Here is a 25960-nt window from a genome sequence, read left to right on the forward strand (position 1 = left end):
ACTAACCAACCCATACTGGTTACCACAGGAAAACGAATGGTACTAACCAACCCATACTGGTTACCACAGGAAAACTAATGGTACTAACCAACCCATACTGGTTACCACAGGAAAACTAATGGTACTAACCAACCCATACTGGTTACCACAGGAAAACTAATGGTACTAACCAACCCATACTGGTTACCACAGGAAAACTAATGGTACTAACCAACCCATACTGGTTACCACAGGAAAACTAATGGTACTAACCAACCCATACTGGTTACCATACTGGTTACCAGGAAAACTAATGGTACTAACCAACCCATAACCAAACCCATACTGGTTACCACAGGAAAACTAATGGTACTAACCAACCCATACTGGTTACCACAGGAAAACTAATGGTACTAACCAACCCATACTGGTTACCACAGGAAAACTAATGGTACTAACCAACCCATACTGGTTACCACAGGAAAACTAATGGTACTAACCAACCCATACTGGTTACCACAGGAAAACTAATGGTACTAACCAACCCATACTGGTTACCACAGGAAAACTAATGGTACTAACCAACCCATACTGGTTACCACAGGAAAACGAATGGTACTAACCAACCCATACTGGTTACCACAGGAAAACGAATGGTACTAACCAACCCATACTGGTTACCACAGGAAAACTAATGGTACTAACCAACCCATACTGGTTACCACAGGAAAACTAATGGTACTAACCAACCCATACTGGTTACCACAGGAAAACGAATGGTACTAACCAACCCATACTGGTTACCACAGGAAAACGAATGGTACTAACCAACCCATACTGGTTACTCCACAGGAAAACTAATGGACTAACCAACCCATGTGTTTGGAAAACGAATGGTTGATATCTCCATGTTAGATTAAGATAACATCCAACTCCACTGGAGCTGGACCACAGTAAGGGTCTGATATCCATAAGATTCAACCCAACAACACTTTGGGCCTTCTCTTGTATGAGGATGGTAAGGGTCTCCATTTCAACCCAACACTTTGGGCCTTCTCTTGTATGAGGATGGTAAGGGTCTCCATTTCAACCCAACACCTTGGGCCTTCTCTTGTATGAGGATAGTAAGGGTCTCCATTTCAACCCAACACCTTGGGCTTTCTCTTGTATGAGGATAGTAAGGGTCTCCATTTCAACCCAACACCTTGGGCTTTCTCTTGTATGAGGATAGTAAGGGTCTCCATTTCAACCCAACACCTTGGGCTTTCTCTTGTATGAGGATGGTAAGGGTCTCCATTTCAAACCAACACCTTGGGCTTTCTCTTGTATGAGGATAGTAAGGGTCTCCATTTCAACCCAACACCTTGGGCTTTCTCTTGTATGAGGATGGTAAGGGTCTCCATTTCAACCCAACACCTTGGGCTTTCTCTTGTATGAGGATGGTAAGGGTCTCCATTTCAACCCAACACCTTGGGCTTTCTCTTGTATGAGGATAGTAAGGGTCTCCATTTCAACCCAACACCTTGGGCCTTCTCTTGTATGAGGATGGTAAGGGTCTCCATTTCAACCCAACACCTTGGGCTTTCTCTTGTATGAGGATAGTAAGGGTCTCCATTTCAACCCAACACCTTGGGCTTTCTCTTGTATGAGGATAGTAAGGGTCTCCATTTCAACCCAACACCTTGGGCTTTCTCTTGTATGAGGATAGTAAGGGTCTCCATTTCAACCCAACACTTTGGGCTTTCTCTTGTATGAGGATAGTAAGGGTCTCCATTTCAACCCAACACCTTGGGCTTTCTCTTGTATGAGGATAGTAAGGGTCTCCATTTCAACCCAACACCTTGGGCTTTCTCTTGTATGAGGATAGTAAGGGTCTCCATTTCAACCCAACACCTTGGGCTTTCTCTTGTATGAGGATGGTAAGGGTCTCCATTTCAAACCAACACCTTGGGCTTTCTCTTGTATGAGGATGGTAAGGGTCTCCATTTCAACCCAACACTTTGGGCTTTCTCTTGTACGAGGACAGTAAGGGTCTCCATTTCAAACCAACACCTTGGGCTTTCTCTTGTACGAGGATAGTAAGGGTCTCCATTTCAACCCAACACCTTGGGCTTTCTCTTGTATGAGGATGGTAAGGGTCTCCATTTCAACCCAACACTTTGGGCTTTCTCTTGTATGAGGACAGTAAGGGTCTCCATTTCAAACCAACACCTTGGGCTTTCTCTTGTATGAGGATAGTAAGGTTCTCCATTTCAACCCAACACCTTGGGCTTTCTCTTGTATGAGGACAGTAAGGTTCTCCATTTCAACCCAACACCTTGGGCTTTCTCTTGTATGAGGATAGTAAGGTTCTCCATTTCAACCCAACACCTTGGGCCTTCTCTTGTATGAGGATAGTAAGGGTCTCCATTTCAACCCAACACCTTGGGCTTTCTCTTGTATGAGGATAGTAAGGGTCTCCATTTCAACCCAACACCTTGGGCTTTCTCTTGTATGAGGATAGTAAGGGTCTCCATTTCAACCCAACACCTTGGGCTTTCTCTTGTATGAGGATAGTAAGGGTCTCCATTTCAACCCAACACCTTGGGCTTTCTCTTGTATGAGGATAGTAAGGGTCTCCATTTCAACCCAACACCTTGGGCCTTCTCTTGTATGAGGATAGTAAGGGTCTCCATTTCAACCCAACACCTTGGGCTTTCTCTTGTATGAGGATAGTAAGGGTCTCCATTTCAACCCAACACCTTGGGCTTTCTCTTGTTATTGAAAATATATACTGGTGCTGAGCAATACCAACCAACTCCGCTCTCCCCTTCTAAACAGGTCTGTCTGGTGTCTGGTGTACTGTTTGGACAGGTCTGTCTGGTGTCTGATGTACAGGTTGGACAGGTCTGTCTGGTGTACAGGTTGGACAGGTCTGTCTGGTGTCTGATCTACAGGTTGGACAGGTCTGTCTGGTGTCTGATCTACAGGTTGGACAGGTCTGTCTGGTGTCTGATCTACAGGTTGGACAGGTCTGTCTGGTGTCTGATCTACAGGTTGGACAGGTCTGTCTGGTGTCTGATCTACAGGTTGGACAGGTCTGTCTGGTGTCTGATCTACAGGTTAGACTGGTCTGTCTGGTGTCTGATCTACAGGTTGGACAGGTCTGTCTGGTGTCTGATCTACAGGTTGGACAGGTCTGTCTGGTGTCTGATCTACAGGTTGGACAGGTCTGTCTGGTGTCTGATCTACAGGTTAGACTGGTCTGTCTGATGTACAGGTTGGACAGGTCTGTCTGGTGTCTGATCTACAGGTTAGACTGGTCTGTCTGATGTACAGGTTGGACAGGTCTGTCTGGTGTCTGATCTACAGGTTGGACAGGTCTGTCTGGTGTCTGATCTACAGGTTGGACAGGTCTGTCTGGTGTCTGATCTACAGGTTGGACAGGTCTGTCTGGTGTCTGATCTACAGGTTGGACAGGTCTGTTTGCATGAAAAGTGTTCAACTACATTTCCCTAGTCATGCTGAGGCATAATTGAGGACATTTGAAGTTTGCCTTGTCATGAATTAAAAACATGTTTTCTCTCTTCCAGGTCCAGCATGAGGCCTTGCACATCTGTTTACCAGGAGAGTGAGCCCTGTCACCAGAGATAGAGTCCTTCCACCACAGCTACTGAGGCCTTATCTAACACTGTATCAGGACCATTCTGCAGAGGAACCACCATTAATAACAACCTGACACTTTCAGTTGTCTGGAGTAAGGATCAGAAGTCACTGAGTGCAAGACAGAGTCCCTGCCAGGAATTATGCCATTATAGCCTCCTCACTATCTCCAGCAGACAACCACTCTAGAAGTGCTAACGTAGTCCCTCTCCAGCAGTAACCATGGACGACCATTGGCAGAACAATGTGAACCAGCAGGGCACTGAGATCCCCACCTACGGGGAGGGAGGAGGCCAGGAGTACCCCTACCAGGCTGACTTCCCCAGCAGGAGGGTGGGGGGACGAGGATGCTAGGAGTGATGCCACGGAAGGACACGATGAGGATGCAGAGGCGATGTACGAAGGAGAGTACCAGGGGATCCCCCACCCTGACGAGATCAAGGCAGCCCAGCGGGCGGCCAGGGCCGAGGCCAGGAAGAAGGCCAGGCTGGCAGCAGCGATGCCGGATGAGGAGGACCTGGCAGAACAGTATGAGAACATCATGGAGGACTGTGGGCACGGTCGTTTCCAGTGGACCCTGTTTATCGTGTTGGGCATGGCGCTGATGGCGGATGGCGTGGACGGATTTGTGGTGGGCTTTGTGTTGCCTAGCGCCGAGAAGGACATGTGCATATCCAACGCCAACAAGGGCATGCTGGGTAAGTCACAGTTAAAAGTTGGGGGCGGCTCAATAAAACCTGTTGTTATGGAACACCTTCTGAGAATGGTTCTTCTAAACTGTTTAAAACTTCTTTGGGATAGGGGCGGTACATTGACATCTGGATGAAAAGCCCAAAGTAAACTTCCTGCTACTCAGGCCCAGAAGCTAGGATATATAATTGTTAGATTTGGATAGAAAACACTAAAAAGTATAACAGAACTGAAATGGCAGGCGAAACCCCGAGGACAAACCACCCCCCCAAATTTTTTTAGCATAACACTGATTTCAATGGCTGGCATTTTTATTATAGGGCAAAATCCTCCCTGATTGCAGTTCCTAGGGCTTCCACTAGATGTCAACAGTCTTTAGAAAGAGTTTCAGGCTGTTTTTTGGAAGAATTAGGGAGAAGAAGTCATTTTTCCAAGGGCTCCCATTTTGGCTGTACTGTTTCCATGTTCATGGCCGAGATAGCGCATTCTTTTTGTTTATCTCCGGTAACCAATTTTTTTTTAGCATAACACTGATAAAGACAATAACGATTCTCCGTCTTAAATTGTATTGTTTATTTGCGTATTAGGGTACCTAAGGCTTGATTATAAACGTTGATTGACTTGTTTGGATAAGTTTATTGGTAACGTTTGGGATTTATTTTGTGTGTATTTTGATGGAGGAAACTGGGTGGATTATTGACTGAAGCGCGCCAGCTAAACCGAGTTTTTATGGATATAGAAAAGAAATGTATCGAACAAAAGGACCATTTGTAATGTAACAGACCTTTTGGAGTGCCAACAGAAGAAGAACTTCAAAGGCATTTATTATATGGTTATTTCTGACTGTTGTGTCGCCACCTGCCTGGTTGGAAAGGATTGTTATGCAATTGTATGGAGGAGCGCTGTCCTCAGATAATCGCATGGTTTGCTTTCGCCGTAAAGCCTTTTTGAAATCTGAAACCGCGGCTAGATTAACAAGATGTTAACTTTTTAGGGAGTTGGTTCCGCTGTCAGGATCAAATCAGCGGAAATTTCAAGAGCGCCACGTATAGTTTTTGATAAAAATGAAACTTTCATTAAAACACACATACAAGGTACTGAATTAAAGCTACACTCGTTGTGAATCTAGCCACCGAGTCAGATTTGTAAAATGCTTTTCAGCGAAAGCATGAGAAGCTATTATCTGATAGCATGTACCCCCAAAGTACTGGAACGTCATCTAAAATGACAGATTTTGCGGTAGCCGGCGCTACCCAAAACGCAGAAATAAAATATAAAACATTCATTACCTTTGACTAGCTTCTTTCTTGGCACTCCTAGATGTCCCATAAACATCACAATTCGGTCTTTTTCCCGATTAAATCCGTCATTGTATACCCAAAATGTCCAACTGAGTTAACAAGACCCTGATACCAGAAGAGATCCATTCATTATGTTATCCAGACCCTCCAACTGAGTTAACAAGACCCTGATACCAGAACAGATCCATTCATTATGTTATCCAGACCCTCCAACTGAGTTAACAAGACCCTGATACCAGAACAGATCCATTCATTATGTTATCCAGACCCTCCAACTGAGTTAACAAGACCCTGATACCAGAACAGATCCATTCATTATGTTATCCAGACCCTCCAACTGAGTTAACAAGACCCTGATACCAGAACAGATCCATTCATTATGTTATCCAGACCCTCCAACTGAGTTAACAAGACCCTGATACCAGAACAGATCCATTCATTATGTTATCCAGACCCTCCAACTGAGTTAACAAGACCCTGATACCAGAACAGATCCATTCATTATGTTATCCAGACCCTCCAACTGAGTTAACAAGACCCTGATACCAGAACAGATCCATTCATTATGTTATCCAGACCCTCCAACTGAGTTAACAAGACCCTGATACCAGAACAGATCCATTCATTATGTTATCCAGACCCTCCAACTGAGTTAACAAGACCCTGATACCAGAACAGATCCATTCATTATGTTATCCAGACTCTCCAACTGAGTTAACAAGACCCTGATACCAGAACAGATCCATTCATTATGTTATCCAGACCCTCCAACTGAGTTAACAAGGCACTGATACCAGAACAGATCCATTTATTATGCTATCCAGACCCTTCAACTGAGTTAACAAGACCCTGATACCAGAACAGATCTATTCATGATGTTATCCAGACCAAGCCCCAGCCCCTCCCCCAGCCCCAGGCCCTCCCCCATCCCCTCCCCCAGCCCCTCCCCCAGCCCCAGGCCCTCCCCCAGCCCCTGTCCCAGTCCCCGGCCCTCCCCCAGCCCCTCCCCGAGCCCCAGCCCCTCCCCCAGCCCCTGTCCCAGCCCCAGGCCCTCCCTCAGCCCCTCCCCCCGCCACTCCCGCTGTGACTAGGCTGTGATCTGGTTGAAGGCTAACTGTGATGCCTGAGGCCTGGTACAAGGACATACCGTTTGTAGAGGGGTAGCATTTCGAGGGATACTAATCCACAGTGAGGTGCACTGACAGCCCACCACAGCAACACATGCCGCTAGTCTAAGCTAAGCTGCTTACTCAACTGTAATTAGGGCTGTAGTATAAACCCAGGACAGTGGGGGCCTGAGAGACATGAGACATATACTGTAGCTGCTTCTCGCAACGACGGTCTCCTGACACACACTAGTACTGATTTCCTCTCACTTCAGGTCAAAATGGCCACCATGTTTTCCAAAACGTTTTAGAAAGGCAGACTGAGGCAGATCAAGAACAACATCTGCACTCTGATTGGAGGATTCCAAAAAATGACCCGCTCGTTAGCGCTGCCAATCAAAATGACTCACATAATAAAAAGTTGCTAATTTTCAATGTAAGATAGTTCGGCAACATTGTCCCTCAAAATTGCCAATGTATTATGGCCTTAAGAGGGCCGGCCAAGTACTGAATACTAGCTGGTGATAAAATATACAGGGTTTTATTATGTACTGTATATTATGGTGTAATAAATGAGATCGCTGAATCCATAGGCTTTAATCTCTATAATACTCAGCATCATCTAGGAATCATTTTGTCAGTATGTTAACGTCCAAATAGATTCCTCTATCTTCATTTAGAAGGTGTTGTTACTATGTTACTATCCAAATAGATTCCTCTATCTTCATTTAGAAGGTGTTGTTACTATGGTAATATCCAAATAGATTCCTCTATCTTCATTTAGAAGGTGTTGTTACTATGGTAACATCCAAATAGATTCCTCTATCTTCATTTAGAAGGTGTTGTTACTATGTTACTATCCAAATAGATTCCTCTATCTTCATTTAGAAGGTGTTGTTAATATCCAAATAGATTCCTCTATCTTCATTTAGAAGGTGTTGTTACTATGTTACTATCCAAATAGATTCCTCTATCTTCATTTAGAAGGTGTTGTTACTATGTTACTATCCAAATAGATTCCTCTATCTTCATTTAGAAGGTGTTGTTACTATGTTAATATCCAAATAGATTCCTCTATCTTCATTTAGAAGGTGTTGTTACTATGTTACTATCCAAATAGATTCCTCTATCTTCATTTAGAAGGTGTTGTTAATATCCAAATAGATTCCTCTATCTTCATTTAGAAGGTGTTGTTACTATGTTACTATCCAAATAGATTCCTCTATCTTCATTTAGAAGGTGTTGTTACTATGGTAACATCCAAATAGATTCCTCTGTCTTCATTTAGAAGGTGTTGTTTTAACCCAGATTTATGTCACTGTGTATTGCTAGATTTGCTTTGTTGCTCTGGATTCAGTTCCGTGAATGTGGGGGAATTCACATGTCTTTTTTGGAAGGATATCTTCAATAAGGACTTTCCCTTTTTCCTAATTCAGTAAGACCAGTTCAATAGGACAACGTGGCAAAGTGAGCCTCCTAGTGGAGGAGAGGACACCCACTTTGCTGTGAGCCTCCTAGTGGAGGAGAGGATGCCCACTTTGCTGTGAGCCTCCTAGTGGAGGAGAGGACACCCACTTTGCTGTGAGCCTCCTAGTGGAGGAGAGGACACCCACTTTGCTGTGAGCCTCCTAGTGGAGGAGAGGACACCCACTTTGCTGTCAGCCTCCTAGTGGAGGAGAGGACGGCCACTTTGCTGTGAGCCTCCTAGTGGAGGAGAGGACACCCACTTTGCTGTGAGCCTCCAAGTGGAGGAGAGGACGGCCACTTTGCTGTGAGCCTCCTAGTGGAGGAGAGGACACCCACTTTGCTGTGAGCCTCCTAGTGGAGGAGAGGACGGCCACTTTGCTGTGAGCCTCCTAGTGGAGGAGAGGACACCCACTTTGCTGTGAGCCTCCAAGTGGAGGAGAGGACACCCACTTTGCTGTGAGCCTCCTAGTGGAGGAGAGGACGGCCACTTTGCTGTGAGCCTCCTAGTGGAGGAGAGGACACCCACTTTGCTGTGAGCCTCCTAGTGGAGGAGAGGACGGCCACTTTGCTGTGAGCCTCCTAGTGGAGGAGAGGACACCCACTTTGCTGTGAGCCTCCTAGTGGAGGAGATGACACCCACTTTGCTGTGAGCCTTGAGCCACTGTGTAAAGTATGGCAGCACAACATTACTCTACTAAGAGCCTTGAGCCACTGTGTAAAGTCTGGCAGCACAACATACTCTACTATGAGCCTTGAGCCACTATGTAAAGTCTGGCAGCACAACATTACTCTACTGTGAGCATTGAGCCACTGTGTAAAGTCTGGCAGCACAACATACTCTACTGTGAGCCTTGAGCCACTGTGTAAAGTCTGGCAGCACAACATTACTCTACTGTGAGCCTTGAGCCACTGTGTAAAGTCTAGCTGCACAACATTACTCTACTATGAGCCTTGAGCCACTGTGTAAAGTCTGGCAGCACAACATTACTCTACTATGAGCCTTGAACCACTGTGTAAAGTCTGGCAGCACAACATTACTCTACTATGAGCCTTGAGCCACTGTGTAAAGTCTGGCAGCACGACATTACTCTACTGTGAGCCTTGAGCCACTGTGTAAAGTCTGGCAGCACAACATTACTCTACTGTAGGCTTCAGTGTGTTAGCAGAACAGGTTAGTGATCTCAGCCCCAGGACCAGCTGGATGAGGGGACTGAGGCTTCAGTGTGTTAGTAGAACAGGTTAGTGAACTCAGCCCCAGGACCAGCTGGATGAGGGGACTGAGGCTTCAGTGTGTTAGTAGAACCGGTTAGTGAACTCAGGACCAGCTGGATGAGGGGACTGAGGCTTCAGTGTGTTAGTAGAACAGGTTTGTGAACTCAGCCCCAGGACCAGCTGGATGAGGGGACTGAGGCTTCAGTGTGTTGATAGAGCAGGTTAGTGAACTCAGCCCCAGGACCAGCTGGATGAGGGGACTGAGGCTTCAGTGTGTTAGTAGAACGGGTTAGTGAACTCAGGACCAGCTGGATGAGGGGACTGAGGCGTCAGTGTGTTAGTAGAACAGGTTTGTGAACTCAGCCCCAGGACCAGATGGATGAGGGGACTGAGGCTTCAGTGTGTTGATAGAGCAGGTTAGTGAACTCAGCCCCAGGACCAGCTGGATGAGGGGACTGAGGCTTCAGTGTGTTAGTAGAACGGGTTAGTGAACTCAGGACCAGCTGGATGAGGTGACTGAGGCGTCAGTGTGTTAGTAGAATAGGTTTGTGAACTCAGCCCCAGGACCAGCTGGATGAGGGGACTGAGGCGTCAGTGTGTTAGTAGAGCAGGTTTGTGAACCCAGGACCAGCTGGATGAGGGGACAGCGGCTTCAGTGTGTTAGTAGAACAGGTTAGTGAACTCAGCCCCAGGACCAGCTGGATGAGGGGACTGAGGCTTCAGTGTGTTAGTAGAGCAGGTTTGTGAACCCAGGACCAGCTGGATGAGGGGACAGCGGCTTCAGTGTGTTAGTAGAACAGGTTAGTGAACTCAGCCCCAGGACCAGCTGGATGAGGGGACTGAGGCTTCAGTGTGTTAGTAGAACAGGTTAGTGAACTCAGCCCCAGGACCAGCTGGATGAGGGGACTGAGGCTTCAGTGTGTTAGTAGAACAGGTTTGTGAACTCAGCCCCAGGACCAGCTGGATGAGGGGACTGAGGCTTCAGTGTGTTAGTAGAACATGTTAGTGAACTCAGCCCCAGGACCAGCTGGATGAGGGGACTCTTTTCTTTGCTCAGCTCTTGGCATTGTAGGGCTTGGTAATGATATGAGAGGGGGGTCACTGTATTTGAGATGTTTCCCAATCTTAACTGCTCTTTTTAAAATTATTCTTAGTGGATATTGTCCTCATTCTGCCCTCCATGCATTGTTTATAGTTTTCCTCTGGACATGTGGGAGAATCTTACAGAACTCTGCATGCAGGGTTTCAATTGGGTGTTTGTCCTATTGGGTGAAATCTTGTTTTGCAAGTGGACCCCACACCTCGCTGCCATAAAGTGGACCCCACACCTCACTGCCATAAAGTGGACCCCACACCTCACTGCCATAAAGTGGGCCCCACACCTCACTGCCATAAAGTGGACCCCACACCTCACTGCCATAAAGTGGACCCCACACCTCACTGCCATAAAGTGGACCCCACACCTCACTGCCATAAAGTGGACCCCACACCTCACTGCCATAAAGTGGACCCCACACCTCACTGCCATAAAGTGGACCCCACACCTCACTGCCATAAAGTGGACCCCACACCTCACTGCCATAAAGTGGACCCCACACCTCGCTGCCATAAAGTGGACCCCACACCTCACTGCCATAAAGTGGACCCCACAGCTCACTGCCATAAAGTGGACCCCACACCTCACTGCCATAAAGTGCAATTGGTTCAAATTTGAATTAGTTTTTAAATGAAGTTCATTCACTGCCTCATTAAAGTGTCCAGTTGAGCTTTAAACATAAGTAATTGTAGTGTGTGCAGTACTCTATATATTTTGTACCAATTGAGATATATTTTGAGATATATTTTGAGATATATTTTGAGATATATTTTGTACCAATTTTGCACTAGTAAATTTGAGCATCTCATTTAGGATGACATTAGGTCTGCATGCATTTTACATTTGAGGGTCTGAAGTTTCTTATACTCAGGAGTTAAATGAAGGTTAAATAAAGCATTATAGAGCTCCTGGTCTGGTGATTGGTCAGTAATGGTCAGTTTGATTGGTCAGTAATGGTCAGTTTGATTGGTCAGTAATGGTCAGTTTGATTAGTCAGTAATGGTCAGTTTGATTGGTCAGTAATGGTCAGTTTGATTGGTCAGTAATGGTCAGTTTGATTGGTCAGTAATGGTCAGTTTGATTAGTCAGTAATGGTCAGTTTGATTAGTCAGTAATGGTCAGTTTGATTGGTCAGTAATGGTCAGTTTGATTAGTCAGTAATGGTCAGTTTGATTGGTCAGTAATGGTCAGTTTGATTGGTCAGTAATGGTCAGTTTGATTGGTCAGTAATGGTCAGTTTGATTAGTCAGTAATGGTCAGTTTGATTAGTCAGTAATGGTCAGTTTGATTGGTCAGTAATGGTCAGTTTGATTGGTCAGTAATGGTCAGTTTGATTAGTCAGTAATCGTCAGTTTGATTAGTCAGTAATGGTCAGTTTGATTGGTCAGTAATGGTCAGTTTGATTGGTCAGTAATGGTCAGTTTGATTGGTCAGTAATGGTCAGTTTGATTGGCCTTTATATCTTTTTATAACAGTTCAACTTGTCATTCATTTGTTCTGCATCACTTTGAACAGTGTTGTTGAGAGTTTTATAATGGGTTATTAGTGTATAATGGGTTATTAGTTTATAATGGGTTATTAGTTTATAATGGGTTATTCGTTTATAATGGGTTATTCGTTTATAATGGGTTATTAGTTTATAATGGGTTATTAGTTTTATAATGGGTTATTAGTTTATAATGGGTTATTAGTGTATAATGGGTTATTAGTTTTATAATGGGTTATTAGTTTATAATGGGTTATTAGTTTATAATGGGTTATTAGTTTATAATGGGTTATTAGTTTATAATGGGTTATTAGTTTATAATGGGTTATTAGTTTTATAATGGGTTATTAGTTTATAATGGGTTATTAGTTTATAATGGGTTATTAGTGTATAATGGGTTATTAGTTTATGTATAATGGGTTATAATAATGGGTTATTAGTTTATAATTTATAATGGGTTATTAGTTTATAATGGGTTATTAGTTTATATATATTAGTTTATAATGGGTTATTAGTTTATAATGGGTTATTAGTTTATAATGGGTTATTAGTTTATAATGGGTTATTAGTTTATAATGGGTTATTAGTTTATAATGGGTTATTAGTTTATAATGGGTTATTAGTTTATAATGGGTTATTAGTTTATAATGGGTTATTAGTTTATAATGGGTTATTAGTTTATAATGTTTATAATGGTTATTAGTTTATAATGGGTTATTAGTTTATAATGGGTTATAATGTTTATATAACAGGTGGGTTATTAGTTTATAATGTTTTTATAATGGGTTATTAGTTTATAATGGGTTATTAGTTTATAATGGGTTATTAGTTTATAATGGGTTATTAGTTTATAATGGGTTATTAGTTTATAATGGGTTATTAGTTTTATAATGGGTTATTAGTTTATAATGGGTTATTTGTTTATAATGGGTTATTAGTAAGTTTAGGTAGTCTAGTGGTTAGAGTGTAGGGGCAGGCTGGTAGTCTAGTGGTTAGAGTGTAGGGGGTAGTCTAGTGGTTAGGCTGGGTTAGAGTGTAGGGGAGGCTGGTAGTGGTTAGAGTGTGAGGGCAGCAGGTAGCCTAGTGGTTAGAGTGTAGGGGCGGCAGGTAGTTTAGTGGTTAGAGTGTAGGGGCGGCAGGTAGTCTGGATTACTGCAACTCGCTGGGCTATTGCCTGTGTTTTCAACTCATAAACGCCGCAGGTTATTCAACCTTCCCAAGTTTATAGTTGAAGGTTCCGCTACAAGACCATGGTGCTTGCCTACGGAGCTGTTATAAGGCTCTGATCAGGCCCTACACCCAAACAAGTTTCATCCACCTCTGGCCTGCTCGTCCCTTGAGGAAGTACAGCTCCCGCTCAGCCCAGTCAAAACTGTTCGGGTTACGACGCCAGGACAGCGGAGTCAATCACCACCTTCCGGAGACACCTGAAACCCCACCTCTTTAAGGAATACCTAGGATAGGTTAAGTTACCCCACCCCCTTTTTAGATGCACTATTGTTATACTGTCCCACTGGATGTCATTGAATGCACCAATTTGTATATAAGAGCGTCTGCTAAATGACTTAAATGTAAAAATGTAAATGTAGTCTAGTGGTTAGAGTGTAGGGGCAGCAGGTAGTCTAGTGGTTATTAGTTCTATGGTTAGAGCTTAGGGGCAGCAGGTAGTCTAGTGGTTAGAGTAAGGTAGTCTAGTGGTTAGAGTGTGGGGGCAGTAGTCTAGTGGTTAGAGTGTGTGGGCAGCAGGTAGCCTAGTGGTTAGAGTGTGGGGGCAGCAGGTAGCCTAGTGGTTAGAGGGGAGGGGCGATAGGTAGCCTAGTGGTTAGAGGGGAGGGGCGATAGGTAGCCTAGTGGTTAGAGTGTATAGCCTAGTGGTTAGAGTGTTAGTCTAGTGGTTAGAGTGTAGAGGCGGCAGGTAGCCTAGTGGTTAGAGTGTAGGGGGCAGGTTTTGTTAGAGTGTAGGGGCGGCAGGTAGCCTAGTGGTTAGAGTTAGTTATTCTAGTGGTTAGAGTGTAGGGGGGCAGGTAGTCTAGTGGTTAGAGTTATAGCCTAGTGGGTAGAGTGTAGGGGCGGCAGGTAGTCTAGTGGTTAGAGTGTAGGGGTGGCAGGTAGCGTAGTGGTTAGAGCGTAGGGGGGCAGGTAGCCTAGTGGTTAGAGTGTAAGGTAGCCTAGTGGTTAGAGTTAGTTTTAGAGCGTAGGGGGAAGGTAGCCTAGTGGTTAGAGTTAGTTTGGTTAGAGTAGGGGCGGCAGGTAGCCTAGTGGTTAGAGTGTATAGTCTAGTGGTTGGAGTTATTAGTTGGTTAGATAAGGTGGGTGGTTAGAGTTAGGTAGCCTAGTGGTTAGAGTAGGGGCGGCAGGTAGCCTAGTGGTTAGAGTGTAGGGGCGGCAGGTAGTCTAGTGGTTGGAGTGTAGGGGTGGCAGGTTATGGTTAGTTTAGTGGTTAGAGTGGGGGGGCAAGTAGCCTAGTGGTTGGAGTTTAGGTAGCGTAGTGGTTAGAGTTATTAGTTGGTTAGAGCGTAAGCGTGTGGTTAGAGTTAGGGGTTTAGTGGTTAGAGCGTGGGGGGCAGGTTATGGTTAGTTTAGCCTAGTGGTTGGAGTGTAGAGGTGGCAGGTAGTGTAGTGGTTAGAGCGTAGGGGGCAGGTAGCCTAGTGGTTAGAGTGTAGGGGTGGCAGGTAGTGTAGTGGTTAGAGCGTAGGGGGCAGGTAGCCTAGTGGTTAGAGTGTAGGGGGGCAGGTAGCCTAGTGGTTAGAGTTTAGCCTAGTGGTTAGAGTGTAGGGGTGGCAGGTAGTTAGTGGTTAGAGTGTAGGGGCGGTTAGCCTAGTGGGTAGAGTGTATAGTCTAGTGGTTAGAGTGTAGGGGTGGCAGGTAGCGTAGTGGTTAGAGCGTAGGGGGCAGGTAGCCTAGTGGTTAGAGTGTAGGGGCGGCAGGTAGCCTAGTGGTTAGAGTGTAGGGGCGGCAGGTAGCGTAGTGGTTAGAGCGTAGGGGGGCAGGTAGCCTAGTGGTTAGAGTGTAGGGGCGGCAGGTAGCCTAGTGGTTAGAGTGTAGGGGGCAGGTAGCCTAGTGGTTAGAGTGTAGGGGCGGCAGGTAGTCTAGTGGTTGGAGTGTAGGGGTGGCAGGTAGCGTAGTGGTTAGAGCGTAGGGGGCAGGTAGCGTAGTGGTTAGAGTGTAGGGGGCAGGTAGCCTAGTGGTTAGAGTGTAGGGGGCGGCAGGTAGCCTAGTGGTTAGAGTGTAGGGGCGGCAGGTAGTCTAGTGGTTGGAGTGTAGGGGTGGCAGGTAGCGGTTAGAGTGGTTAGAGCGTAGGGGGCAGGTAGCGTAGTGGTTAGAGTGTAGGGGGGGCAAGTAGCCTGTGGTTGGAGTGTAGGGGTGGCAGGTAGCGTAGTGGTTAGAGTGTAGGGGGGCAGGTAGCGTAGTGGTTAGAGCGTAGGGGGCAGGTAGCGTAGTGGTTAGAGTGTAGGGGTGGCAGGTAGCGTAGTGGTTAGAGCGTAGGGGGCAGGTAGCCTAGTGGTTAGAGTGTAGGGGGGCAGGTAGCCTAGTGGTTGGAGTGTAGAGGTGGCAGGTAGTGTAGTGGTTAGAGCGTAGGGGGGCAGGTAGCCTAGTGGTTAGAGTGTAGGGGTGGCAGGTAGTGTAGTGGTTAGAGCGTAGGGGGGGCAGGTAGCCTAGTGGTTAGAGTGTAGGGGGGGCAGGTAGCCTAGTGGTTAGAGTGTAGGGGGGGCAGGTAGCCTAGTGGTTAGAGTGTAGGGGCAACAGGTAGTCTAGTGGTTAGAGTGTAGGGGAGGCTGGTAGTCTAGTGGTTAGAGTGTAGGGGAGGCTGGTAGTCTAGTGGTTAGAGTGTGAGGGCAGCAGGTAGCCTAGTGGTTAGAGTGTAGGGGCGGCAGGTAGTTTAGTGGTTAGAGTGTAGGGGCGGCAGGTAGTCTGGATTACTGCAACTCGCTGTTGGCTGGGCTCCCTGCCTGTGCCATTAAACCCCTTCAACTCATCCAGAACGCCGCAGCCCGTCTGGTGTTCAACCTTCCCAAGTTCTCTCACGTCACCCCGCTCCTCCGTTCTCTCCACTGGCTTCCAGTTGAAGCTCGCATCCGCTACAAGACCATGGTGCTTGCCTACGGAGCTGTGAGGGGAACGGCACCTCAGTACCTCCAGGCTCTGATCAGGCCCTACACCCAAACAAGGGCACTGCGTTCATCCACCTCTGGCCTGCTCGCCTCCCTACCACTGAGGAAGTACAGCTCCCGCTCAGCCCAGTCAAAACTGTTCGCTGCCCTGGCCCCCCAATGGTGGAACAAACTCCCTCACGACGCCAGGACAGCGGAGTCAATCACCACCTTCCGGAGACACCTGAAACCCCACCTCTTTAAGGAATACCTAGGATAGGTTAAGTAATCCCTCTCACCCCACCCCCCCTAAGTTTTAGATGCACTATTGTTAAGTGACTGTCCCACTGGATGTCATAAGGTGAATGCACCAATTTGTAAGTCGCTCTGGATAAGAGCGTCTGCTAAATGACTTAAATGTAAAAATGTAAATGTAGTCTAGTGGTTAGAGTGTAGGGGCAGCAGGTAGTCTAGTGGTTAGAGTGTAGGGGCGGCAGGTAGTCTAGTGGTTAGAGCTTAGGGGCAGCAGGTAGTCTAGTGGTTAGAGTGTGGGGGCAGCAGGTAGTCTAGTGGTTAGAGTGTGGGGGCAGCAGGTAGTCTAGTGGTTAGAGTGTGTGGGCAGCAGGTAGCCTAGTGGTTAGAGTGTGGGGGCAGCAGGTAGCCTAGTGGTTAGAGGGGAGGGGCGATAGGTAGCCTAGTGGTTAGAGGGGAGGGGCGATAGGTAGCCTAGTGGTTAGAGTGTAGGGGCGGCAGGTAGCCTAGTGGTTAGAGTGTAGGGACGGCAGGTAGTCTAGTGGTTAGAGTGTAGAGGCGGCAGGTAGCCTAGTGGTTAGAGTGTAGGGGGGGCAGGTAGTCTAGTTGTTAGAGTGTAGGGGCGGCAGGTAGCCTAGTGGTTAGAGTGTACGGGCGGCAGGTATTCTAGTGGTTAGAGTGTAGGGGGCAGGTAGTCTAGTGGTTAGAGTGTAGGGGCGGCAGGTAGCCTAGTGGGTAGAGTGTAGGGGCGGCAGGTAGTCTAGTGGTTAGAGTGTAGGGGTGGCAGGTAGCGTAGTGGTTAGAGCGTAGGGGGGGCAGGTAGCCTAGTGGTTAGAGTGTAGGGGCGGCAGGTAGCCTAGTGGTTAGAGTGTAGGGGCGGCAGGTAGCGTAGTGGTTAGAGCGTAGGGGGAAGGTAGCCTAGTGGTTAGAGTGTAGGGGCGGCAGGTAGCCTAGTGGTTAGAGTGTAGGGGCGGCAGGTAGCCTAGTGGTTAGAGTGTAGGGGCGGCAGGTAGTCTAGTGGTTGGAGTGTAGGGGTGGCAGGTAGCGTAGTGGTTAGAGCGTAGGGGGCAGGTAGCGTAGTGGTTAGAGTGTAGGGGGGCAGGTAGCCTAGTGGTTAGAGTGTAGGGGCGGCAGGTAGCCTAGTGGTTAGAGTGTAGGGGCGGCAGGTAGTCTAGTGGTTGGAGTGTAGGGGTGGCAGGTAGCGTAGTGGTTAGAGCGTAGGGGGCAGGTAGCGTAGTGGTTAGAGTGTAGGGGGCAAGTAGCCTAGTGGTTGGAGTGTAGGGGTGGCAGGTAGCGTAGTGGTTAGAGTGTAGGGGGGCAGGTAGCGTAGTGGTTAGAGCGTAGGGGGCAGGTAGCCTAGTGGTTAGAGTGTAGGGGTGGCAGGTAGCGGTGGTTAGAGCGTAGGGGGCAGGTAGCGTAGTGGTTAGAGTGTAGGGGGCAGGTAGCCTAGTGGTTAGAGTGTAGAGGGGGCAGGTAGTGTAGTGGTTAGAGCGTAGGGGGCAGGTAGCCTAGTGGTTAGAGTGTAGGGGTGGCAGGTAGTGTAGTGGTTAGAGCGTAGGGGGCAGGTAGCCTGTGGTTAGAGTGTAGGGGGCAGGTAGCCTAGTGGTTAGAGTGTAGGGGGGCAGGTAGCCTAGTGGTTAGAGTGTAGGGGTGGCAGGTAGTGTAGTGGTTAGAGCGTAGGGGGCAGGTAGTCTAGTGGTTAGAGTGTAGGGGGCAGGTAGCCTAGTGGTTAGAGTGTAGGGGGCAGGTAGTCTAGTGGTTAGAGTGTAGGGGGCAGGTAGCCTAGTGGTTAGAGCGTAGGGGTGGCAGGTAGCGTAGTGGTTAGAGTGTAGCGTAGTGGTTAGAGCGTAGGGGGCAGGTAGCGTAGTGGTTAGAGTGTAGGGGTGGCAGGTAGCGTAGTGGTTAGAGCGTAGGGGGCAGGTAGCGTAGTGGTTAGAGTGTAGGGGGCAGGTAGCCTAGTGGTTGGAGTGTAGAGGTGGCAGGTAGTGTAGTGGTTAGAGCGTAGGGGGCAGGTAGCCTAGTGGTTAGAGTGTAGGGGTGGCAGGTAGTGTAGTGGTTAGAGCGTAGGGGGCAGGTAGCCTAGTGGTTAGAGTGTAGGGGGGCAGGTAGCCTAGGGTTAGAGTGTAGGGGGCAGGTAGCCTAGTGGTTAGAGTGTAGGGGCAACAGGTAGTCTAGTGGTTAGAGTGTAGGGGAGGCTGGTAGTCTAGTGGTTAGAGTGTAGGGGAGGCTGGTAGTCTAGTGGTTAGAGTGTGAGGGCAGCAGGTAGCCTAGTGGTTAGAGTGTAGGGGCGGCAGGTAGTTTAGTGGTTAGAGTGTAGGGGCAGGTATTACTGCAACTCGCTGTTGGTGGTTAGATTAAACCCCTTCAACTCATCCAGAACGCCGCAGGGGTGTTCAACCTTCCCAAGGTAGCTCCTCCGTTCTCTCCACTGGCTGGTTCCGCTAGACCATGGTGCTTGCCTACGGAGCTGTGAGGGGAACGGCACCTCAGTACCTCCAGGTCTGATCAGGCCCTACACCCAAACAAGGGCACTGGTTCATCCACCTCTGGCCTGCTCGCCTCCCTACCACTGAGGAAGTACAGCTCCCGCCTCAGCCCAGTCAGTGGTTCGCTGCCCTGGCCCCCCAATGGTGGAACAAACTCCCTCACGACGCCAGGACAGCGGAGTCAATCACCACCTTCCGACACCTGAAACCCCACCTCTTTAAGGAATACCTAGGATAGGTTAAGTAATCCCTCTCACCCCACCCCCCTAAGTTTTAGATGCACTATTGTTAAGTGACTGTCCCACTGGATGTCATAAGGTGAATGCACCAATTTGTAAGTCGCTCTGGTAAGAGCGTCTGCTAAATGTGTAAAAATGTAAATGTAGTCTAGTGGTTAGAGTGTAGGGGCAGCAGGTAGTCTAGTGGTTAGAGTGTAGGGGCGGCAGGTAGTCTAGTGGTTAGAGCTTAGGGGCAGCAGGTAGTCTAGTGGTTAGAGTGTGGGGGCAGCAGGTAGTCTAGTGGTTAGAGTGTGGGGGCAGCAGGTAGTCTAGTGGTTAGAGTGTGGGGCAGGGTAGCCTAGTGGTTAGAGTGTGGGGGCAGCAGGTAGCCTAGTGGTTAGAGGGGAGGGGCGATAGGTAGCCTAGTGGTTAGAGGGGAGGGGCGATAGGTAGCCTAGTGGTTAGAGGTAGGGGCGGCAGGTAGCCTAGTGGTTAGAGTGTAGGGACGGCAGGTAGTCTAGTGGTTAGAGTGTAGAGGGGCAGGTAGCCTAGTGGTTAGAGTGTAGGGGGCAGGTAGTCTAGTTGTTAGAGTGTAGGGGCGGCAGGTAGCCTGTGGTTAGAGTGTAGGGGGGTATTCTAGTGGTTAGAGTGTAGGGGGCAGGTAGTCTAGTGGTTAGAGTGTAGGGGGGCAGGTAGCCTAGTGGGTAGAGTGTAGGGGCGGCAGGTAGTCTAGTGGTTAGAGTGTAGGGGTGGCAGGTAGCGTAGTGGTTAGAGCGTAGGGGGCAGGTAGCCTAGTGGTTAGAGTGTAGGGGCGGCAGGTAGCCTAGTGGTTAGAGTGTAGGGGCGGCAGGTAGCGTAGTGGTTAGAGCGTAGGGGGAAGGTAGCCTAGTGGTTAGAGTGTAGGGGCGGCAGGTAGCCTAGTGGTTAGAGTGTAGGGGGCGGCAGGTAGCCTAGTGGTTAGTGTGTAGGGGCGGCAGGTAGTCTAGTGGTTGGAGTGTAGGGGTGGCAGGTAGCGTAGTGGTTAGAGCGTAGGGGGCAGGTAGCGTAGTGGTTAGAGTGTAGGGGGCAGGTAGCCTAGTGGTTAGAGTGTAGGGGGGCAGGTAGCCTAGTGGTTAGAGTGTAGGGGCGGCAGGTAGTCTAGTGGTTGGAGTGTAGGGGTGGCAGGTAGCGTAGTGGTTAGAGCGTAGGGGGCAGGTAGCGTAGTGGTTAGAGTGTAGGGGGCAAGTAGCCTAGTGGTTGGAGTGTAGGGGTGGCAGGTAGCGTAGTGGTTAGAGTGTAGGGGGCAGGTAGCGTGTGGTTAGAGCGTAGGGGGCAGGTAGCGTAGTGGTTAGAGTGTAGGGGGGCAGGTAGCGTAGTGGTTAGAGCGTAGGGGGCAGGTAGCGTAGTGGTTAGAGTGTAGGGGGCAGGTAGCCTAGTGGTTGGAGTGTAGAGGTGGCAGGTAGTGTAGTGGTTAGAGCGCGTAGGGGGCAGGTAGCCTAGTGGTTAGAGTGTAGGGGTGGCAGGTAGTGTAGTGGTTAGAGCGTAGGGGGGGCAGGCAGGTAGCCTAGTGGTTAGAGTGTAGGGGGGCAGGTAGCCTAGTGGTTAGAGTGTAGGGGGCAGGTAGCCTAGTGGTTAGAGTGTAGGGGTGGCAGGTAGTGTAGTGGTTAGAGCGTAGGGGGCAGGTAGTCTAGTGGTTAGAGTGTAGGGGGCAGGTAGCCTAGTGGTTAGAGTGTAGGGGGCAGGTAGTCTAGTGGTTAGAGTGTAGGGGGCAGGTAGCCTAGTGGTTAGAGCGTAGGGGGCAGGTAGCCTAGTGGTTAGAGCGTAGGGGGGCAGGTAGCCTAGTGGTTAGAGTGTAGGGGGCAGGTAGCGGTGGTTAGAGCGTAGGGGGCAGGTAGCCTAGTGGTTAGAGCGTAGGGGGCAGGTAGCCTAGTGGTTGGAGCGTAGGGGGGCAGGTAGCGTAGTGGTTAGAGCGTAGGGGGCAGGTAGCCTAGTGGTTGGAGTGTAGGGGTGGCAGGTAGCCTAGTGGTTAGAGCGTAGGGGGGCAGGTAGCCTAGTGGTTGGAGTGTAGAGGTGGCAGGTAGTGTAGTGGTTAGAGCGTAGGGGGGCAGGTAGCCTAGTGGTTAGAGTGTAGGGGGGCAGGTAGTCTAGTGGTTGGAGTGTAGGGGTGGCAGGTAGCGTAGTGGTTAGAGCGTAGGGGGCAGGTAGCGTAGTGGTTAGAGTGTAGGGGGCAGGTAGCCTAGTGGTTAGAGTGTAGGGGCGGCAGGTAGCCTAGTGGTTAGAGTGTAGGGGCGGCAGGTAGTCTAGTGGTTGGAGTGTAGGGGTGGCAGGTAGCGTAGTGGTTAGAGCGTAGGGGGCAGGTAGCGTAGTGGTTAGAGTGTAGGGGGGCAAGTAGCCTAGTGGTTGGAGTGTAGGGGTGGCAGGTAGCGTAGTGGTTAGAGTGTAGGGGGCAGGTAGCGTAGTGGTTAGAGCGTAGGGGGCAGGTAGCGTAGTGGTTAGAGTGTAGGGGTGGCAGGTAGCGTAGTGGTTAGAGCGTAGGGGGCAGGTAGCGTAGTGGTTAGAGTGTAGGGGGCAGGTAGCCTAGTGGTTGGAGTGTAGAGGTGGCAGGTAGTGTAGTGGTTAGAGCGTAGGGGGCAGGTAGCCTAGTGGTTAGAGTGTAGGGGTGGCAGGTAGTGTAGTGGTTAGAGCGTAGGGGGCAGGTAGCCTAGTGGTTAGAGTGTAGGGGGCAGGTAGCCTAGTGGTTAGAGTGTAGGGGGGCAGGTAGCCTAGTGGTTAGAGTGTAGGGGTGGCAGGTAGTGTAGTGGTTAGAGCGTAGGGGGGCAGGTAGTCTAGTGGTTAGAGTGTAGGGGGGCAGGTAGCCTAGTGGTTAGAGTGTAGGGGGCAGGTAGTCTAGTGGTTAGAGGGGGGGCAGGTAGCCTAGTGGTTAGAGCGTAGGGGGGCAGGTAGCCTAGTGGTTAGAGCGTAGGGGGGCAGGTAGCCTAGTGGTTAGTAGTGTAGGGGGCAGGTAGTAGTGGGGCAGGTAGCCTAGTGGTTAGAGCGTAGGGGGCAGGTAGCCTAGTGGTTGGAGCGTAGGGGGCAGGTAGCGTAGTGGTTAGAGCGTAGGGGGCAGGTAGCCTAGTGGTTAGAGTGTAGGGGGCAGGTAGCCTAGTGGTTAGAGTGTAGGGGGGCAGGTAGCCTAGTGGTTAGAGCGTAGGGGGCAGGTAGCCTAGTGGTTAGAGCGTAGGGGGCAGGTAGCGTAGTGGTTAGAGCGTAGGGGGCAGGTAGTCTAGTGGTTAGAGTGTAGGGGGGCAGGTAGCCTAGTGGTTAGAGTGTAGGGGAGGCTGGTAGTCTAGTGGTTAGAGCGTAGGGGGGCAGGTAGCCTAGTGGTTGGAGCGTAGGGGGCAGGTAGCCTAGTGGTTAGAGCGTAGGGGGCAGGTAGCCTAGTGGTTAGAGCGTAGGGGGCAGGTAGCCTAGTGGTTGGAGCGTAGGGGGGCAGGTAGCCTAGTGGTTAGAGCGTAGGGGGCAGGTAGCCTAGTGGTTAGAGTGTAGGGGTGGCAGGTAGTGTAGTGGTTAGAGCGTAGGGGGGGCAGGTAGCCTAGTGGTTAGAGCGTAGGGGGGGCAGGTAGCCTAGTGGTTAGAGCGTAGGGGGGGCAGGTAGCCTAGTGGTTGGAGTGTAGGGGCAGCAGGTAGCCTAGTGGTTAGAGCGTAGGGGGGCAGGTAGCCTAGTGGTTGGAGTGTAGGGGGGGCAGGTAGCGTAGTGGTTAGAGTGTAGGGGGGGCAGGTAGCCTAGTGGTTGGAGCGTTGGACCAGTAACTAAAAAGTTGCTAGATCTAATCCCTGAGCTGACAAGGTAACAATCTGTCAAGGCAGTTAAACCCACTGTTCCTAGACCGGTTAACCCACTGTTCCTAGACCAGTTAAACCCACTGTTCCTAGACCAGTTAAACCACTGTTCCTAGACCAGTTAAACCCACTGTTCCTAGACCAGTTAAACCCACTGTTCCTAGACCAGTTAAACCCACTGTTCCTAGACCAGTTAAACCCACTGTTCCTAGACCAGTTAAACCCACTGTTCCTAGGCCAGTTAAACCCACTGCTCCTAGGCCAGTTAAACCCACTGTTCCTAGACCAGTTAAACCCACTGTTCCTAGACCAGTTAAACCCACTGTTCCTAGACCAGTTAAACCCACTGTTCCTAGGCCAGTTTAACCCACTGTTCCTAGACCAGTTAAACCCACTGTTCCTAGACCAGTTAAACCCACTGTTCCTAGACCAGTTAAACCCACTGTTCCTAGACCAGTTAAACCCACTGTTCCTAGACCAGTTAAACCCACTGTTCCTAGACCAGTTAACCCACTGTTCCTAGACCAGTTAAACCCACTGTTCCTAGACCAGTTAAACCCACTGTTCCTAGACCAGTTAAACCCACTGTTCCTAGACCAGTTAACCCACTGTTCCTAGACCAGTTAACCCACTGTTCCTAGACCAGTTAAACCCACTGTTCCTAGACCAGTTAACCCACTGTTCCTAGACCAGTTAAACCCACTGTTCCTAGACCAGTTAACCCACTGTTCCTAGACCAGTTAACCCACTGTTCCTAGGCCAGTTAAACCCACTGTTCCTAGACCAGTTAACCCACTGTTCCTAGACCAGTTAAACCCACTGTTCCTAGACCAGTTAACCCACTGTTCCTAGGCCAGTTAAACCCACTGTTCCTAGACCAGTTAACCCACTGTTCCTAGACCAGTTAACCCACTGTTCCTAGACCAGTTAACCCACTGTTCCTAGGCTGTCACTGTAAATAAGAATTTGTTCTTAATTAACTTACTTTTTTTGATTCTGAGTGTACGTTTATAGAGTTTTAAAGTCTCACAGCAATGAGGGCCGTTTGCCTGAATATATAGTTGATGTTTTGTTCTGCCAGATCGATGCCTTCTTCACTGTGAGTGGATGTGCTATCCAGGAAGTTATCGAAGAGTGTCTGGATATTTTGGTTACTGGTTGCTGTCTGCTATTCTTCTGTGCTGTTTTGGGCCCATCTGTATGAATGTCTGATGTTGCTTACTGGGCTGTGAATGTCTGATGTTGTACAGCTTACTGGGCTGTGAATGTCTGATGTTGTACAGCTGACTGGGCTGTGAATGTCTGATGTTGTACAGCTGACTGGGCTGTGATGTTGTACAGCTGACTGGGCTGTGAATGTCTGATGTTGTACAGCTGACTGGGCTGTGATGTTGTACAGCTTACTGGGCTGTGAATGTCTGATGTTGTACAGCTGACTGGGCTGTGATGTTGTACAGCTTACTGGGCTGTGAATGTCTGATGTTGTACAGCTTACTGGGCTGTGATGTTGTACAGCTTACTGGGCTGTGAATGTCTGATGTTGTACAGCTGACTGGACTGTGAATGTCTGATGTTGTACAGCTGACTGGGCTGTGAATGTCTGATGTTGTACAGCTGACTGGACTGTGAATGTCTGATGTTGTACAGCTGACTGGGCTGTGAATGTCTGATGTTGTACAGCTGACTGGACTGTGAATGTCTGATGTTGTACAGCTGACTGGACTGTGAATGTCTGATGTTGTACAGCTTACTGGACTGTGAATGTCTGATGTACAGATTACTGGGCTGTGAATGTCTGATGTTGAACGCCCCCTCCCTCTCGACAGGACAAAGTAAAAACCCCAGAGCTAAGTTTCAGGTTGGGTCAACCATAGGCTAACGACCTTATGTGTTTCCACAGTCCACAACCCATTTGTTCCTGCCCAGTTGGAATGGTGTTCATTAACATTCTATTCCTCCTTGTCCTGTCACACAATCCCTTCTTATGAACTCATATTGTTAATCAGATATAATATAACAGTATAAGTTTACTTACAGTTCCATTTAAAATGATTTGTTCAGTCATATTAATGATAATTTCCTAACAACGTCTCTTCCTCAAGGGTGGGGAATATCTTCTTTGAGTTATATGGGGTATTCTGAGGGGGGGATATATATAGCGCAAAGGAACATATTTTTCTGCCAGTACATGTTCTATTTTCAGTTTGAACTAAATGTGATAATTACCAATTTTGAGGGGATCGATTAGATTTTGTTGTTGGGATTTGTACCAAATGATCAATCCTCCAGAGTCTCTGCCTCTATTGACAGAGCTGTGTTTCTCTCTCTGTTAACAGGTCTGTTGGTGTACGTGTCGATGATGGTGGGGGCTTTCGTGTGGGGCAGCCTGGCGGATAAGATGGGCCGTAGGAAATGTCTGATCTACTGTCTGGCCATCGACTGTGTCTTCAGCTTCCTGTCCTGCTTCGCTCAGGGATACGGATTCTTCCTCTTCTTCAGGTTCTGCTCCGGCTTCGGGTGAGATGAGACTGTTGCTGAGATGGAGAGAGAGATGAGGAAAGAGATTGCGAGAGGGGTGTAGAGAGAGATGTAGAGAGAGAGATGTAGAGAGAGAGATGTAGAGATGGATGTAGAGAGATGGATGTAGAGAGATGGATGTAGAGAAAGAGATGGAGAGAGGGATGTAGAGAGAGAGATGTAAGAGAGATGGATGTAGAGAGATGGCGAGAGGGATGTAGAGAGAGGGATGGAGAGAGAGATGAAGAGAGATAGATGAAGAGAGATGGATGTAGAGAGAGGGATGGAGAGATAGATGAAGAGAGATGGATGAGGAGAGATGGATGTAGAGAGAGGGATGGAGAGAGAGGGATGGAGAGGGAGATGAGGAGAGATGGATGTTGAGAGAGGGAGGGAGAGGGAGATGAAGAGACATGATTACTGCAAGCTAGCTCTGTCTGGAGGAATCCCTGAACCCAGCTCTGTCTGGAGGAATCCCTGAACTCAGCTCTGTCTGGAGGACTCTCCCTGAACCCAGCTCTGTCTGGAGGACTCTCCCTGAACCCAGCTCTGTCTGCAGGACTCCCCCTGAACCCAGCTCTGTCTGGAGGAATCCCCCTGAACTCAGCTCTGTCTGGA

General features: G+C 48.8%; 1 pseudogene; it reads left to right on the forward strand.

Moving 5' to 3' along the window:
* Positions 1–3556: 3556 nt before the first annotated feature.
* Positions 3557–25960, forward strand: part of LOC124034982 — a 31172-nt pseudogene continuing 8768 nt past the window's right edge.

Source organism: Oncorhynchus gorbuscha, linkage group LG05 (genome assembly GCF_021184085.1).
Source record: "Oncorhynchus gorbuscha isolate QuinsamMale2020 ecotype Even-year linkage group LG05, OgorEven_v1.0, whole genome shotgun sequence".
NCBI lineage: Eukaryota > Metazoa > Chordata > Actinopteri > Salmoniformes > Salmonidae > Oncorhynchus > Oncorhynchus gorbuscha.